This window comes from Pagrus major, chromosome 2 (assembly GCF_040436345.1).
Source record: "Pagrus major chromosome 2, Pma_NU_1.0".
Lineage (NCBI taxonomy): Eukaryota > Metazoa > Chordata > Actinopteri > Spariformes > Sparidae > Pagrus > Pagrus major.
In genome coordinates, this window is record NC_133216.1 from 26081306 (window position 1) to 26098497 (window position 17192).

The window sequence follows — 17192 nt, forward strand, 5'->3', positions numbered from 1 at the left end:
CCTGTACTTCTGTACACTGTTTGGATGAGTTGCTTTGAGTTCCAACTTTTATCTCACCTCACAGTCGTGACTAAAAACACATGATATGTCTATAATACACATAATATCCCTGTTGGAACTGACTTTACAGCGCACTAACATTATTCCCCCTGTGCCCTGGTCGTTTATGGAATTACGTGCACACCGTAGTTTTGGATGGATGAAAATGAAAACCTTGAACGCCTTCTCTGACATGACGCACAGGGCACCGAAGCTGTGGCCAGAGAGGCTCCTGCGTGTGTGTTTGTTATGTGTGTGTGTGTGTGTGAGTGTGTATGTATGTTTCGTTACTTAATTCAAAGAACCCCTTCTGATACGGCGAAGTGCGTCACGATGTTCGGAGATGCTGTTTGCGTGCGGATTTATGGGCAAATACTGCACGGGGGGGATTCTAGACACAGATTAAGATGATGATGCGAGGCACAGACAGAGAGGTGTGCAGTCTTGTTTAGATTTTACGAATTACTGTGGGGCGTTCTGGGGAGAGATGAGCCGCTGCCCGCAGGGGGACGAGCAGGTGAAGTGCCATCAGTGTCAGAACTCCACTGCGTCCCTTGCATCCCGTTTGCGCCCCCCCTCCACATGAATAAAAAAGCTCCAGTTGTGTCTGCCGCATGCAGTCAGTGTTTGTGTCCATAACAGCCTCACACCCCACTTAATCACTGCCTAGACAATGCAAGCTGTCAACTCCTGTGCGCTATTGTGATACTGCCGGGCAGATGTCAGCGATCACGTGATCCGAGCCATGTGTTTGTGGCAGGCTATAAATGCGAGGGGATTTAGATGTAGTTATTCTGTTGTCAACAAGGCGCTTTGCCTCCCCCAGCCCCTGGTGCCACTCCCCCCCTCTCTCTCAAAATGGGATGACTGTAGGGAAGTCCAGAGGTATAATAGGCTGCACACAGAACACTCAGTCTCATTGATTTTTCTTCCCTCTCCCTCACTCTTTTTTTTTTTTTTTCTGTCCTCTCCCCCACTCTCATGCTGTATTTACAGTCGCACCAGCCGGTCCGGGCCTAATGAGTGTGAGAATGCAGAATGCAATTATAGGATAGACCTTTAACACACATGCAGCCAGTCAAGTTCCTGCAGACAAACCAACACAACCACGTTTCCTCACACAAGCTTCCTCATATAGGTACACACACACACACACACACACACACACACACACACACGCACACACACACACATGGAGTTAATCCCCTTAATGGATTCCTTCTTCCAAGCAGGTGCCATCCATTCAGGTATCTGCTGATCAGATTGGTCAATTGACTCAGTTACTGTTGAACTCACCGGGGGTCACAGCTATTTGTTTCACTTTTCCAAATCCAATCGACTGCGTCTTTGCTATATTCAGCCCTTTAGTCACCCAGTCAGCCTGTTTCCTTTATTGGTATCAGCAGGCTTCACACTCAGCCAGTGCCAAATGAGATCCTCCCTCCCGAGAAAACGCTTGCGTCCCGAGTCCACTAATTTGCCATTAGCTCAGGTAAACAATCCTTGAATAATTATCTGCAGTGATCACTCAGTGTGTGTCATAATTGATTCGATGTTCATAATGTATCTTCGCCGGCATTAGCAATCGGTCTTGTGTTTATTGTCAGTCACGCAACGATAAACTGCCGCTCAGACACCCCCTGTGGCTCCTTTGAAAAACACAACCATTTTTCACACCCAGTTTCCACCTGACAAATTGGATGTGGTGGGGGACGACACGGGGGCTAAAATGCGAGAACTTTGAGCAGGGGTGGGGGGCCGTCGGCTAGTAATTTGTCGAGCTACACTGTGTATCTATTCCATAAGCTGGGTTTTGTGAAGGCTGAGGGGATATTGGTGACCTGGGGGCGTAATAAGGCCTGTGCTCCTCTAGTCGAGCCTGTGGCTGCAGTCGTGACATTCCCGGCACAAGTGGAGAGATGGCGAGGCAGAGAAACAGCGTGTGGCCGAACCACCGCTGTGGCGGAACACACAGTGGCAGGCCTCGCTACTGAAATGAAAAAGGAAATTTATTTTTTTTACCAAGGGCCCAGAGCTGTGTTATGTTGAATAAATAAGCAAACTAAGTCTTTCCTCTTCACGCTTAGAACTTTCAGATTTGCACGACTATTGTGGCACACTGTGAAGGCCCCTGTGAGAGGTAAAGATTTAAGCTTTATAATGGCCACGGATCAATCTGTGTCATGATGAGAATTTTTAATGCAGTCCTTTGGCCGAGCGTGGTACATTTAAAAAACAAGATGCATTTCAGATCATAGTGTAGACTGATTTATATCGTGGCTGTATTGCTTTGTTCACAGAATCTCATTTTCCTTCAGACTCCATCAAAAAGTGAACAGAAACTAAATATTGACAGATATCTCCACCGACTGTTGATGCCCACAGGGAACAGCAGTGAATCTAGATTGATTTCCACTAGCCTGTCTTCTGTCTTACGAGACTGAAATTCAGCAGTAGCCCGTTCTGATTTAAGTCAGCGTAAGACGTAAATATTTAGCTACTCTTAACCTCTGAACCCCCCTCTGCCTAAGCAGGCCCTGAAGGGGTTAATCTGGAAGAGATTATTCTTCTGAAGAACGTCACTGTGTTGAACTGGCTTTGAAAAAACATTTTGACACCAGCGTTTGTTGTGTGAAGTGAATTAGAGCTCATCTGCTGTGCACTAGGCTGTGTGATTAAACTCCAGTAACCACAACCATATCAGTGGTCGGGTTCTGTAATATGGTTTCTTTGGATCTCTAGTTGGACTTGTGGAACGTGCTTTAGTCAGAAGTCATCATGCTCATATACTGTAAGCATGCTACATCCTGAGTTTCCTCCTGTTTTAATGATCCGGCGGCTCCGCATCGAGTTCAAAGATTACCGACTATCTGGGTCTTACATTTGTCCCCAGGCTGTCTTTTTGTTCTTAACGCGGGGTGATCTTTTTGAAAAATTTGTATCTGCTTGAAGTGACATTTGCGCCTGGAAAGCATGAACATAAGTCCCAGCATTTGAAATCTAGGCCTGTGTCCCAGCAGACAAATTTCAGACCTATGAGATTTAGGTCACTGAAAAACACCCCATATTTTAGATCCCGCTTCCATGGTGACTTAGCCTGTTTTTTTATTTTTTTTTTATTTCACAAGGATGATGCCAACAAGTGAAATCAAACTCTTGTTATCCACAGCAAGTCACAGTGTGATTCTGAGGAGAAGAGAAAATAAAAGTTTCTCCATGTCTCTCCAAGCCATTTCTGTTTCACAATAGTTTACTTTTTAATTGCTTTTTCTTTTTTTTGGAGTCCCCGACTACGCGGTGGCCTTAAGGGGAAGGTTGCAATGTCAGGCGAAGCTCTGATAATTGACAATTGCTTATTAAAGCATTAATGACACAGTCTGTGTGATTGCTCTCCTCTGGGTCAATTATCTGCGCTTTGACAATACACTCTGCCAGGCTTGTTACTTTCAGGGAAGATGATTCTGCACTCGTGCTTTGCCCCAGAGGATCTTCGTCAAAACTTACCCGAGAACTCAGCCTTTAATTTGAGTCAGAGTCAGCCAGATATTATGTATGTGAAATCTGCTGGAGGCTCAGACACTACACAAAACACGATGTTAGTCTAATTCAACCTTCAATACAACTAACAATGCCTGAGAGTAGATAATACACTTGTGTTCATTTCCATTATTAAAAACTCAACTATTGAACTCTAGTGACTGATGCATCTTTGAGTGCTGTGATGTGCATCAGCCACACTCTAGTAAACTGCACTTGCATTATGTAAACAAAGACTTTCGGGATGTTGGAAATGAGTTGACATTCTCAGCATATCCCACTGTGAGACTGAGCTGCTGGTTTATTTCCCCAACACAGCTGCTACCAATCATACAGCACAAAGCCTGCGGTGAATCTATATGTCATCTCCGGAGGGTTGAAGTGAAAAATGTAACTGTAAACTGTATAAATGAAATACAGGATGTCTTAATCAAAACAGTGCATACTTCAAATGTAATCACAGCCATCACTATTTCACAAGGACAGGAAACCAAACCTGCTGTCATTTTGTTTCAGAGTTTGATTTTCCGATTCTAGTTAAAGTCAAGACGACCTGATACGTGTAGAAGAACGGTTTGATAAATGCAATGTTATAGGAATTACTCAGTGTGCCCTATCCAGCAGAGAGTGTTGCACGGACCTAAAACTGGGACCTGAACCAGCTCCATACCTGCCCTGTTCTGACCTCACTTGACTGAAACTGCCTGTTACTGCCAAATTTGAGACTCAAACCCAACCTGAGCCCACACACAGACATTGCAGTCGATTACCAGCATGTAAAACTATATCGTCTCTAAATAATAAATTATCTGCCCTACAGGACCGTAGATCAACTTTCCCTTTTTATCCAATATTAGTCAGATGAATGTTCTTGGTAAAGGCAAAACTATTTTTCCCAGCTGAACTAGACAACAGTCCTCACAGTCTTCAGAACAGGTTGTTTGCACAGACCCGTGCTGTTTAAGAGCAGGAGTTATGGAGGAAGGTCGGAGGTTTTTATATTTTGCCACAACAAGCTCACAACAGCTCCTCAATGCAATGAACCGAATCACTGGGTTTTTTAAGAAGCTTCCTTTTTGCAAGATTTTGCTTTATTTCCTTCATTACTGACCTTTAACTAATACACTGACTAGGCTATCTCTCTTCCCATTCCCCAGTGAGCACTGAGTACTGTATCTACTTGCAACAACTTGAAAAAGAAAGAGAAAGGGAGAATTTTCTTATTGAGGTATATTTGAATATTATTCGACACAAGCCCAAACCTTTACACAACAGAATGGATCAGGTTTCTATCCTCAACCAGTGTATGGCCAGTTGTCTCTGTATGCATTAGATTTCTATTTATTAAGAAAAGAAGAATAGACTCAAAACATTTCAGCCCATTTTAGCCAAAGAACTAACAGTTTTCTTGAACTTTTTCAAGAAATTAGAAATGTCCCTTTGCCACTGGATGAAACTAGCAGTATTGTATAAAAGCAGTCCAAAAAGGTTCCTGCTGTTAAGGTTGTACTCTTTGATCAGCTGTTCTCTATTTCATTTGAGTTTACAGTACAGGAGAATACACACCAGTATCCACAGGAATGACTTGTTAGACAATTTCGTAGCAGCGCACAATTTAAGGCGAGTGCAACATTCAATTCCTATGCAGGATATAGTTTGGCCTTTACGTGGTGAGAGACACCAAGGGCTAGATAAACTTGTACCAGACACGTACATCCGGCATACCCCATGGATTGATGGCACTTGGGAGGTCCACTCCTGTTTGCCAGATCGGAGCCACATGCAGGCCATAGCATGGCCACGTCAGCCAAGAGCAAACCAAATAAACCAGAACTTGCCCAAGTCTGTGCCTGATCCCATCCCATCAGAATAGAAATTAACTGTAGCCCAGACTTGGGCCAGTTCCGGTTTATTTGGTCTGCTCTTGGCTGACTTATGGCCATGGTATGGCCTGCTTGTGGCTCAGCTCTGGCAAACAGGAATGGACTGCCTAAGTGCCATCATTCTATGCAGTATATGGGCCAAATGAACGTCTCTACTGTGGGCCAGATCTGGGCCACAACAATTTTGCTATCTTGGTCTGGACATTTTGCAGCTGTCTTTTATGGCAACAAAACTGGATATTTTGAATGAGATGTCAGGACATTTCCCAGCTGTGTTTGTGATGACAAAACCAATTATTTTAAGCCAAAACAAGATCTTATCAGAAGCCAAACTAAGTAGTTCTTGTGCCTAAAGCCAAAAGATACAACACATATAAAACAGAGTTTCAACATAACCATGGATTACAATGATAACATCTATTCTGGCAATTTGGTTTGGGCTTTTTACATGATAGTTAAATAAAAGCTTCATACCCCTAAATGCCTCGTGATGCCATTTATTTAATATAATGGATAATGATGAGTGGAAAGGGAAAAATGTTATTTAAAGGGTAGAGATGGGCGAAAAACAGACAAAAACGCGGACTGTCTGGTGGAATAATGACAAAAGTTTTTATTTTCACAGTTAGACTGAGGTGGAAGTTGGGGCCACAGTAACACTGAGTTTGAAACCTTCGTTTACCTGAGTTAGTGAGGCTCCATGAGAGCTGACATGTGCTGTGTGTAGTCTATAGGGTATATTGCCATTCCATAGAACTGATCTGTAATCAACATTTCTTGCTGTCACATTAAGTTTGGATGGAGACACAATGATATTAATTTTCACAGACAGTATAAAGTGTTGGTAAGGGGATACTGAGGGCAATGCAGTTCAGGCAGAATTCCAAGTGGAGGAAGGAAAACTGAGGAAAAACAGATCAATTTCTGGATTTCCGTGCAGAGGGCAATAGTGCAACATAATTTGGGATGTCCAGCCCCCAGGAGAACTCTATATTTCTCTCTGCAGCTCATCAGATGGGAGTGTTTCCTTTTTTTTTCTTCTTTAGTTTAGAGCCTCCCTAGGCAGCTCTCAGTCCCTCTATATCTTCATCGCTCTCTCCCCCCCTTTCTTCTTTTTTTCTTTCTGCCAGCACTGAATTGTCCAGCTGTGCTGTCTTAAGTCTGACACAAGAAAGAGAAAGAAAAAGAGGCAGCTTCTTTATGAAGACCATAACGGGGAAAAAAAAAAAATTGTAAAAGAGAAGAATGATGGCCGGAGAGCTCTCAACGAGAAAGAGAGACACAAACAGAGGGAGGAGGGAAGAGTATGATGGGAAGAATTAGAGTGGGAGGGAGGGCAGGGACACAGTATTAGTACAATCAGCACAATAATCCCTTCTGTTCCAGCCTGGGCCGACGCAGGATTTTCAAATCAATTTCATTTTCACTCATGAAAGTGGGAGAGCTGAGCGACTGCCAGTTGGGTCATTATCGTCTTGTCCCCATTTTGGCATGGGACAGAGCTGACAGAGGTGAGGGCCAACGCTTCAGGGGCACAGGGACACGGGTTTTGGTTGATATTTTGCCAATCCTGCAAAGTTTTCTGAAGTCTTTTGGACTGGCTCTGAGTTATCACAAGTTCCAGCAGCTTTCATCGTGTTCAGTAGGCTCTGAATAATGGCCTGCAGAGACAGTGTGAAGTCTTTTGACATGGTAGATGAACAAAGTTCTGATGTTTTCATTTGAAGTCCACAGTCCAATGCAGTTCAATGGGCTGTCTCGGCCTCTTTTAAGGGCTCCCAACCAGATGTGCTCCAGCCTGTGGTTTGAGGTTTGCCTGTTTGTCCTCAGAACACATACCAGGACATTTTGAACTCTTCATCATGTGGCTTCAACATGTTTTTTTTTTCTAAATAACTCCTGACCTGAACAGTTTTTTGATACAACAGAATATTGAAGCAGTGCTTCTCCCTAAAAGCAATTTCACTCCATTTCCCTCTTCACTCAGGCTATTGTTGGGCAGGCCAGACTGTCTTTAAGTGCATATTTAAACTACTCAGCAATTTCTCTCAGCCTCTGGCTACCTATAGGGGATGGCAGTAGAAGCAGAGTGGAAGAGTATTCTTACTGCTCTCGGAAAACCTCAAAATGTCAGAGTGTTAGAGTTGCAGTAGATGTAGAATTAAAAACATGGTACAGACTCTAAGGAGTTGCAAGCAATTACTGCCCATACCCTAATGCACTGCACTGTGTGGCAGAAACACACTGTGTATATCTGTACTGTACGATTACATCTTCTGTTCACCCAGGCTTTGTACTCATAATGGAGCTGCCACCTTCAGAGGTGTATATATAGGCGCCATTTCTAGTGCACCATTGGGATTCATTGCGAAATCAGAAACTCAGAAAGCACAAGCTCTTCACTGCATATGTTCATCTCGACCATCATTAACCGACCTGCTTGCAACAATATAGCTATTGTGTTAAACCGGAGAGAGCAGAGCAGGAATTGAATTTCAAATTTTAAAAAATTGCACAAGCACCCGGGTGTCACTCCTGACATGAAATTGGAGAAATGAATATAGGGCGTGAACCCCGGCTGAGCTCAGTTCAGCTGGAGCTGTGGAAGCAGGTTAAATAATTTTAAATCTATCAGTCAGTCAGGATGAATTCAAATTAAAGCTGAAACATGTGGGCTTGAGCCGCGATGACTCCCGTCCCTGCAGCTGTTAATCCACGTGGCTTTAAAGCAGATTAGAGGCCCGCAGTAAGTATAGTCTTGGACGAGCACACTCATTGTTTACCCCGCATCTCTTCCAAGATCAGCAAAAATCTGCTTACTTGACCCACTGACACACACCGTGCAAGATCACACTGTGATTATAGATATGGTTTCAGAGTCGTGAAGCTGTCATCTGTGTGTCATGTATTTAAATTGTACATTCATTCATTGTGCATAGCTGCGTGAAGCTGCAGCATTACCACATAGCGCCACTGCTCGAATAGCATTGCTCATGATAGGCAGCAATTTCTGCCTGTTTAAAAAAAAATATCTTATCATCTTATCATGGATCATGGATCAATCAAGCTTCCTATTTTGTTTTCTTTTTTCTATCTTGTTGTGCCTTTCGAAGCCACGAGATGACGTGTGGATATGAGGTGATTTAATTTATTATTTCTTTGTTGTTGTTTAGCTGAAAATGTTGTTTGTGACTTATTTCTGATTTATATCTCAACCTTTTAACTTGTGTCGTGTATTACTGTGTTGAAAGTTCAATGGGAATTGTAATTGATATGCATTTGTTTTACAGCAAACACTAAACCATGTATGTATTTAAAATTACACACTAGAAGCAAATAGAAACACTGGAAATGTTGTCATCAATATGAAAAACAAGAGGCCTAGTAAACAACAAAGCTGTCAAAAAACATTGACGTGCCCTACAGGCATTGTATGCTGGATGCTTTACTGGCAGTGATTATTTACCTACATTTTTAATTTGCTCCCCATGGTCAGCTCTCAAATACAGGTACACAGCACATGTTTGTCACAAGACAATCGTTATATTTACCCAATTCTAGCAACTGAAATAATTGCAGTACAATGGCCAAGCTCAGAAGTCAGGTGCCAATAATGTGTACCATCGGCAAAATGCAGGAACGGAATGAAAAATCCTCTCATATCTTTTCCCAGTGCACCATTCTTTTCTTTGCCATGAACAGTAATCTGTACTGAATGGCAAGGGACGAGCGATGACGAGATCGTTAATTGCTCAACAGTACAGCGAGCCTGGAAATCATAATGTGATATCATGTGACGCGGGTATGAGGTTCCTCCAAGCGGGGTCTGACACACATGCTCGCCAGTAGCACCCAAAGACGTCAGTAAAATGCACTTAGTTTGTGTATCTACAGCATACAGTGTCTGTCACTACCCACACACTAAAAGTTTCCTACGCTTTGTCACAGTAGCTTATACAATATATTGTGTTTGTAACAAGTGAAGAATGTAAAACTCCCACTGCAATCGCTGGAAGTGTGTAGTTCAGTAATGTACACAAGTGATGAGTGGTTGGGTGATGCCGGATGCTACCGGAAGCAGAGAATACCCCAGCAGAGCAGATTGTTAAGGCTTAACACGAAGGTCATGTTCTGCACTATTATAAGAAACAATCTGAATAGCTTTTGTGACAGTCAAATCCTTCACTCGATTACTAGCTTTGTAAATCGTTGTAATGTGACATCATTTGTCCAAAATACCAAATACCAGCAGAGTTAATGATGAATGTAATTTGCCTAATATGATTCAGTGGATCAAAACTGAAAAGTCTCTCAATGCTACTGAGCTATCCATTACCAAAATCGGTCTGACATGATTTCATAGCGTGGTGTTTTCTTATCCTTAGGAGGACACATTCACATTGTTCACTTCGATACAGCATAAGAAAAGCAGCTGAGGCTGGATGTGGAATATTTTCATTCCATAACACGGTGATGGCTTCAGCTGCAAAGTGAATTTCAAAACATATTTTTCTTACAAATTTTATGTCTTTATCTGTAGAATCCACCACGTATTTAGTATGAACAAAAAAGACGAGCCGCAACCTCTTGAGCACATGATCAGTTATGATATTTATAGTAAATTCCATTTAAAATGATTATGGTTATATTAGAGCATACAATTAGGTGTTCTTAGGTTTGATTCGATTTATTCAGTGCGAGCGAGTTCTGAAGCAACTAGCGAGCGAGGAATAAAGCCAGGGTCTGGAGATGAAAACAGGTGCCTGTGCCTGTGAAAAACAGCTAATTTATGTGTCACTTATCACGACGCTGAATGTCAGAAAGCACACATATTTAACATCTGACTCAAAAATGCATTTGCATTTCCCCTTCAGTCCACAGCTTGAGTTGTAGCCCACTCTTTGAAGTTATGTGTTTTTATACATACGCCTCAACATGATAATCCCAAGATGAATTTAAATCAGTATAATGAGAGTAGGCTTTATTGTTTAGTACCACTGTGTTGAGTGTGCTTTTAGATGCGTACCCACATTCTGCAGTGGTTCTAATACCAGCAAAATGTTTTGTGCACCCAGCGGGAAACTGCCTTGATGGCAGCATGTTTTCATCTGCATCATCCTACTAAGTTTTACTTTCCATTTCGATAAAGGGATCCATGAAAAGGCCACGGTCTTAAAGGTGTAAGAGATTAATTAGAGTTTCTCTCTTGAGCATTTGGCATTTGAAGAAATTGGGATGACTCCATGTCCTACTTCTTTTTCGTTCCCTACTGATTTGTATAGCATAAATGTGCCGGTCGTTAAAAAAAAAAAAAAAAAGTTAAGCTGAAATACTTAACTTTATACAGTCTGGTGTCATTTAAGGGTTCAGCATTTGCGGTTAAAGAGAAAAAGAAAATTAGCACAGCTTGTCTCATTTGCCATTAATTATTCCCATTGAATTCAATTTAATCCTCTACCCAGTGGTTGTTTTCAATTACTGGAACCTCACTCCCGTCTCTTCATGGCATGCAATTACCTCCAATTAAATCAGGTCCCCTGGTGAGTAGTTCAGGTATTGATTGCTGCGATCCCCCCATTCATAAACCCTCCTCTACCATTTCTTTTAGAGGTACCATTGACCCTCAACAAAACCTTCTTGTCAGCTGCCACCTATGGGCTTGTAGAGAGCTCAGTCTGACCCAGGAGTACATCGTAGGCTTGACTAATTCATTATTACCTGATGTTCAGCACTTAAACTACATTAGCTAAAGCACTTACATTTAAGAGGCTGTTTGTGTATAAAGACTCTCATCACCTGAGGACAAGGGGCGGAATTTGCCAGCGACCTTTCTGAGAGCACATCGAAAGAACCTTAAGGGCAAAGAGGGCGGAGGCATTGTAACCCACGTGCAGGGTTCAAGTTATAATCTGAGTTCTGTGGGGGTCTCTAAGTAACTAACATTAGGGGCGTAAAAAGATAATCTAATATCTAGATGAGGTCTAATGGTTGCACTTTCTGTGAGAGAGCGAGGGAGAGGGCCCCTGCCACTACATGCTCCTCCCCTGACGTGTCAGTGCGTGGTGGTCCCACATTCAGCAGCATCAGGTCTGGTAGCAAAGTGTAGCTCTTTTGGAAGACATGTTTCTTTTAGTCTACTTGTATCATTAATGCAAATAATGTTTGGGGGTTGGCAATATTTGCGATATATCATTATCGTTATATGAGACTATATATCGTGTTAGATTTTGGATATCATGACATATACTGTATATCGTTATTGTTATCATGATGTGACATAAGTGTTGTCTTTTCCTGGTTTTAAAGGCTGCATTAATGTAAAGTGATGTCATTTTTTTGAACTTACCAGACTGTTCTACTGGGCCTAATACTTTTAACCGGTAAGTCGATATATCCACATTACTGATCATTAATCATCAGAAACTAACATTGTGAGATTTTTAAAATATCGAGGTGTATATCGTATATCCCAATATAATATAAAAATATTGTGATATTATTTTAAGGTCGTATCAATTATGTCGTCAATATGCGCCACTATAAAAACTTTGCAGAAGAAGATGCTTGGGGTACTTTATTATTATTCATCTCAAGTGAAGTTTACTGTTTTAGTGCGCTGATGTCATTTTAGACAGTAAAAGTTAATGTTAAACTGTAAAATATCCTGTCTGTATTACATGTATTTGTTTGATAACCACATTTGAGGGATCATTGCAAAAACATGTCTGTGTAATGGCTGATATATCAACATTGGAATTTTTGACTTCCTAATACTGGTATAGGCATCTACCCTACAAATTGAGTCGGTTGGGCTCTAATTCACAGCCAATTTAAGACAGTCCAGTCATCTGATATTGATGACATGGAGACACTATTGCATTCATGTGGCCGTTTATTAATATAAACCGAAATCACAGACACTTACATGTATTGACAGATGAATGGCCTTGTGCAGGTGACATTTCAAAAGGATCATCTCAGTTATGCCGTTATTATGACACCCCAGTTTTCTCCAATAGATGCAGTAAGCTCATTTACGACTGATTTTCTTGGCTGAGCGGGCTTTGCCATACATTACAAAAACATTCAAAGTCTATGTGTCTCTGTCCTTTTTGCCTGCTCATTATGCCCTATGCCTAACTTTGTTGTTTATGAATATGAGTGAGTCGATATTACTTGGCCCAAAAGACATTTCTAAATAGCTTTCTATATAGCTTTCAGCATTGTATGTCATTAAGGTTGGTTTTTGTGTGCAAAACAAGCATTCAAATGCCAGAAAAGTTCATAAAAGTTGTTTGAAGTTTTCAATTTGCTTAATTACTATGGCCACTAAAATGCAGGAGTTTGCAGACATTTGCATCTTAATGCTTTGTCTCCCAGCGCTGGAGGACGTAACACAGTGTGGTGTGCCTGAAGTAAACATTGTACCCAAAGACTAGGAACAGGTGGCCAAGTACAAACACACATTGCCGTGGAGAGATGGCAGTAACAGCCTTCCTTTGTGTCTTCAAACAGAAAGGAAACAAAGGAAGGAAACCGCTCAGCCTGTTTAACTATAGCTTGATTCAGAGTCTTCTAAGCCACTGTGCAAAAAATAATGTCTGTTTTATTTCTTGAGGGCATTTTCATTCAATTTTTATATCCCCGCAACAGAGGCTGTCAAAAATAAATCATACACAGGAGATGCCGCTGCTGCTGTGGGTTGTGTGATATGTTTAGAGGAAAGTGAGCAGAATATGTTGAGTTTTTGTGTTGAGGCTTGTATTTGTATGTATGATTATGGATTCTATATACAGTAGCCTAGCAGTATATTTGGGAGTGTGGCTATTTTCTCATGTGTATCTGTGTGCCTATGTGAGAGGCCTAGTGTACCAGGATTAAAAGGATTAGAAACCTCTATAGTTATCCAATCAGCCGTGGCAGAATACACCAAAAAGGGTTGGCAGATACACTGCATTGACTGCACCACAGACCACAATCATCTCTTCTACCATATTGTAATATCAAAGAGAATCCATGGTTCCAACATGCAGCTCAGTTCCTTCTTTTAATCAATATTGACATAACACATTAAACATAGATATTTTCAAAAATCCCCCAAACCTGAAGAACAGGCTTCCTGTGGTGTTGTGTATGTGTGTGTGGAGGTGTGAGATGCATCTACAAGTCCTCAGTGAACTCTGTCTGACTCACATTTAGAGCGTTGGTTTTCTTTTTCATCCTGCATCTTCACATCGCATTTTGAATTAGGGTTTTTTGGTTTCAGTCCGAGGCAGATTTTGCAACCCTCGCCCAAATGAGCGCGCTTACACTTTGATATGCTTTAAAACAAACTTACAAAGCCTCTGGAGATTTCCTTGATCCCTAAAAATGCATCTTACATCTTTTCAAAGAACCACCAGAGACTACAGACAACACAAGACGGTTTCACGTGATTTGACTTCAGAACTGTTGTTACTTAATCCACCATCCAAAGCCACTCTTGTGTTTAAAGGTGAAGCAGCAGAATCATTTCCTATGGTCTCACCCATAAGTGATCATATTTTTTGAAACGCCAGCACTCTGTTGAAGCATATTAGGCTGGGAAGATACAAATTCATAGGTGCACTCTGGTTATCGGAATCAAATCTTTTCAGGTGACTTGCGAACTTTTGAAAGTTTGCAAAAAATCAAAAAACTCTAAATGCAAATCTGTTGCATTCCCATAAACTGTTTTGAGCAGATAAAGTAGGCTACGTAAAGAGTTATTTCGTCAGAGGATGACGCGCTGTAAGCTACGTGGCTACGTCATGCCTGGATATGGAAGTAAACAGAGGCTAGAGGTAAACAAACCAGGAGACAAAATGGAGAGAGGTCTTCAGGGATTACTTTCGATAGGGCAAGTTGTAATTGTTCTTGCATGTCAGCTAGCATCGGCCATGTTGCATGCTGTCCGGAGACGACGAAGAAATGCAATGATTAAAATGCAGACAAGCGAGCGTACAAACTTTTTTAGTGAATTAAAGGAAGTTTTTTCGAATTTTGTCGTTTCCATAAAATTTCAAATGCGATATTCTTCAAAATGCACGTAAAAATGCTTTATGGAAACATGGCTACTAAATACATTTAATTGACATTTGTATCAACTAAATTTGTATCAAGAGATTTACAATAAGATCATTCATCAAATAAGCTAAACTTCCTGAATTGCCGCAATTAAAATGACCTATTTATTATGATCATGGACCAAGGTGCAGTCTTCATAGATGAGTTTAGTCTGTGATGGAAGTTGTGTAGAGTTCCCGCTGTCCTGATCTCAATGAGGAGCTTGGCGGCAGGACAGTAAACTCTGGATTTTGATAAGAGCATTAGGAAGTAGCAAGCCCTTTAGCAGTGGCAGAGTGCAGTGGATGGGATGTAGAATTGGCCCTAGCCCTTTGCCACATGGTAGGCAAGTATGAGTGTCTTGAATCAGATTCAGGCAACCATTACTAGCAAGTGGTAGACAGCGGCTCCCGCGTTCTGTGAGGTTAAATTACGTTTTTTGTTGATGGTGTCTGGTCGATTTGAAACGAGCAATAAAATGTCTGTTTCTGGTTAAATTTATGGGACATTACACTTAGCAAGAAGGTTTATCTCTGTAGGGATTCTAACCATGATGCTGTCAGACAATGGGAATGAAAATCTGAACCTCCCAGTGGTAAAAACAAGCACTTTTAGTGGACTTGCTTTGACGGGTGCATTTACACCCAATGATTACGGTGTAGCCATCGCAGCCTGTTTTGGGGCTGCCAGCTGAGGCAATCTACTGGACCGATTTAAAAAATCTGTTGTTGGCTACCTATCAGTCAGACTTTAGACCCCAAAATATGTAAACAAAGAGCCCAGGTTTGATTGCAGCAATTACCATTTGAGTTACAAACTCCAACAAAAAGTTAAAGTCTCCTTAAAAGTGTACAGAAATATCTGTCAATACAATACATTTCACTTATCAATAACTATTTAATGTAACTTCAAAGCATTCTTAAAGCAAAAAAAAAAAAAAAACCTTTGTAGGAACCAAAAAATCTCTCTGTCACTCTACAATACCTTTTTCTGTTAAGATCAACTATATAGAGCCTGTCTGAGTCTTAGACCCAATTCCCATCTTATTTATTCAGATTCATACTGAGGCTCACACTCACTAAAGACGTATGCTTAAATCACAACAAAGGAACGGTATCCTATTCACTGACTGTACACAGCAAGTGGAAAGTGTTCGTCGCCGTGCCAGCCGTAGACCCGCATTATAAAATGTGACAACATGCAAATCTAATTATTTTGCCCATGGAGCATGTATTTAGAGGCGAGGCCATTCTGAACATCAACTTCCCCCTGAATAACTGCAGAGGTTTTCCATGATGACATGAAAACATTATGCAAAGAGTTCAGTTATGCAGAATAGTTGCTTTCAGGCATGTGAAGGAAGGGTTTTTCACCCTGGAACACCCCCTATGCAAATTGCGCTTTGGGGCACAAAGGTGCTAGCCTCGGTGGATTAGCCTTAAAGTGGAGGTATACATTTTGTGCTCGATATCGGTGATAAATGGGCTCTGCTATCTGCAGTCTTAGCCATGCAGCCGAGTCGCAGAATATATGCAGAGCTCCCATGCGGTGCATTTGGTGAATTTGCTCCTGGGGTTCTTTTGTGATATGCTATTAGCTGTCCAGTGAATATATTTGTTGTGTTTGTACAAAAACATTCAAAGCTTTTTTTGTTTGTTAGTCAGCATTTTCGACCTGGCCCTGCACTACCCCGCTGTGCTCTCTGCTTGATACACATCCCACTTCTGCTTTTACTCCATTCACAGTTTGTGTCATACTCCTGCTGCTCTCTTCTCTCCATTTATTTTGATGTGCCAGTTGTCCCAAAGTAAGCTGTCTTTAAACACTTAAATCTGCTGTGGACTTTTTAAAAGGCATCATGAAACTTTTTTTGTCTCCTTAGAGAATTACTTTTGGATAATTGGAGATATTTACCGGCACATTTCTCAATGTGTTTGGGCTTTAGTCATTTTTCTTCTCTTTAGTGTGAATATGTTCTTCTTTTCCCCAAATTGCATTTCATATAATTTCAGTTTGCCTTTCTGCCACAGTTTGAACTTCTCTCAGTGAAGTGTCTGTCTCTGGCCACAAACTTAGCTGCCTCTCTCCGGAAGTGTTTGGAAAGGCCAAGCTAAGGACACAGATGCACCAGCTGTGTATTTTATTCCATCTTTCTTTCTGAGTGAGCAAAGTGCTCTCCCCGGGGTAGCCTCTCTTTGCTCTTTCTCCTAGACTTGCAGTAGCAGTTATGGCCCATTGCGGCATATCTGTGTCATTTCTTCGACTCGTTCCAAAGAGACTCGATATGAGGAACCCGTTAACAGAGAGGGGCTTTTCCAGAATTAAGTCACACAGCGGTATTCCAAAGACAGACTGACTGATGAAAAGTTCGACGCAGCCCCAGAAGTTAGCTTTTTCCCAAGATATGTTCTGTCATGCATTTATCATAAGCTTCAGTACCTCTGATGGAAAGTTTAGACTGTTTTTTTTTTTTTTTTTTGATCCAAGACACTTAAGTAATCCTTGAAAACGGCTTGAACGATAGACCTTTTTCACGGCAGCCATATTGACATAAAATAGAAGGTAAACTAAGTGTAGCGGAGACTTCATAGTGAGCCAACATGCACAAAAGCAGCACCTTGACTCTGTTTGACCTGAATAGAACAGAAT

General features: G+C 41.4%; 1 protein-coding gene across 1 annotated transcript in view; it reads left to right on the forward strand.

Annotated features, from left to right (window-relative positions):
- Window positions 1–17192, forward strand: part of lsamp (limbic system associated membrane protein) — a 488839-nt gene that overhangs the window by 290484 nt on the left and 181163 nt on the right. The window lies entirely within an intron of this gene.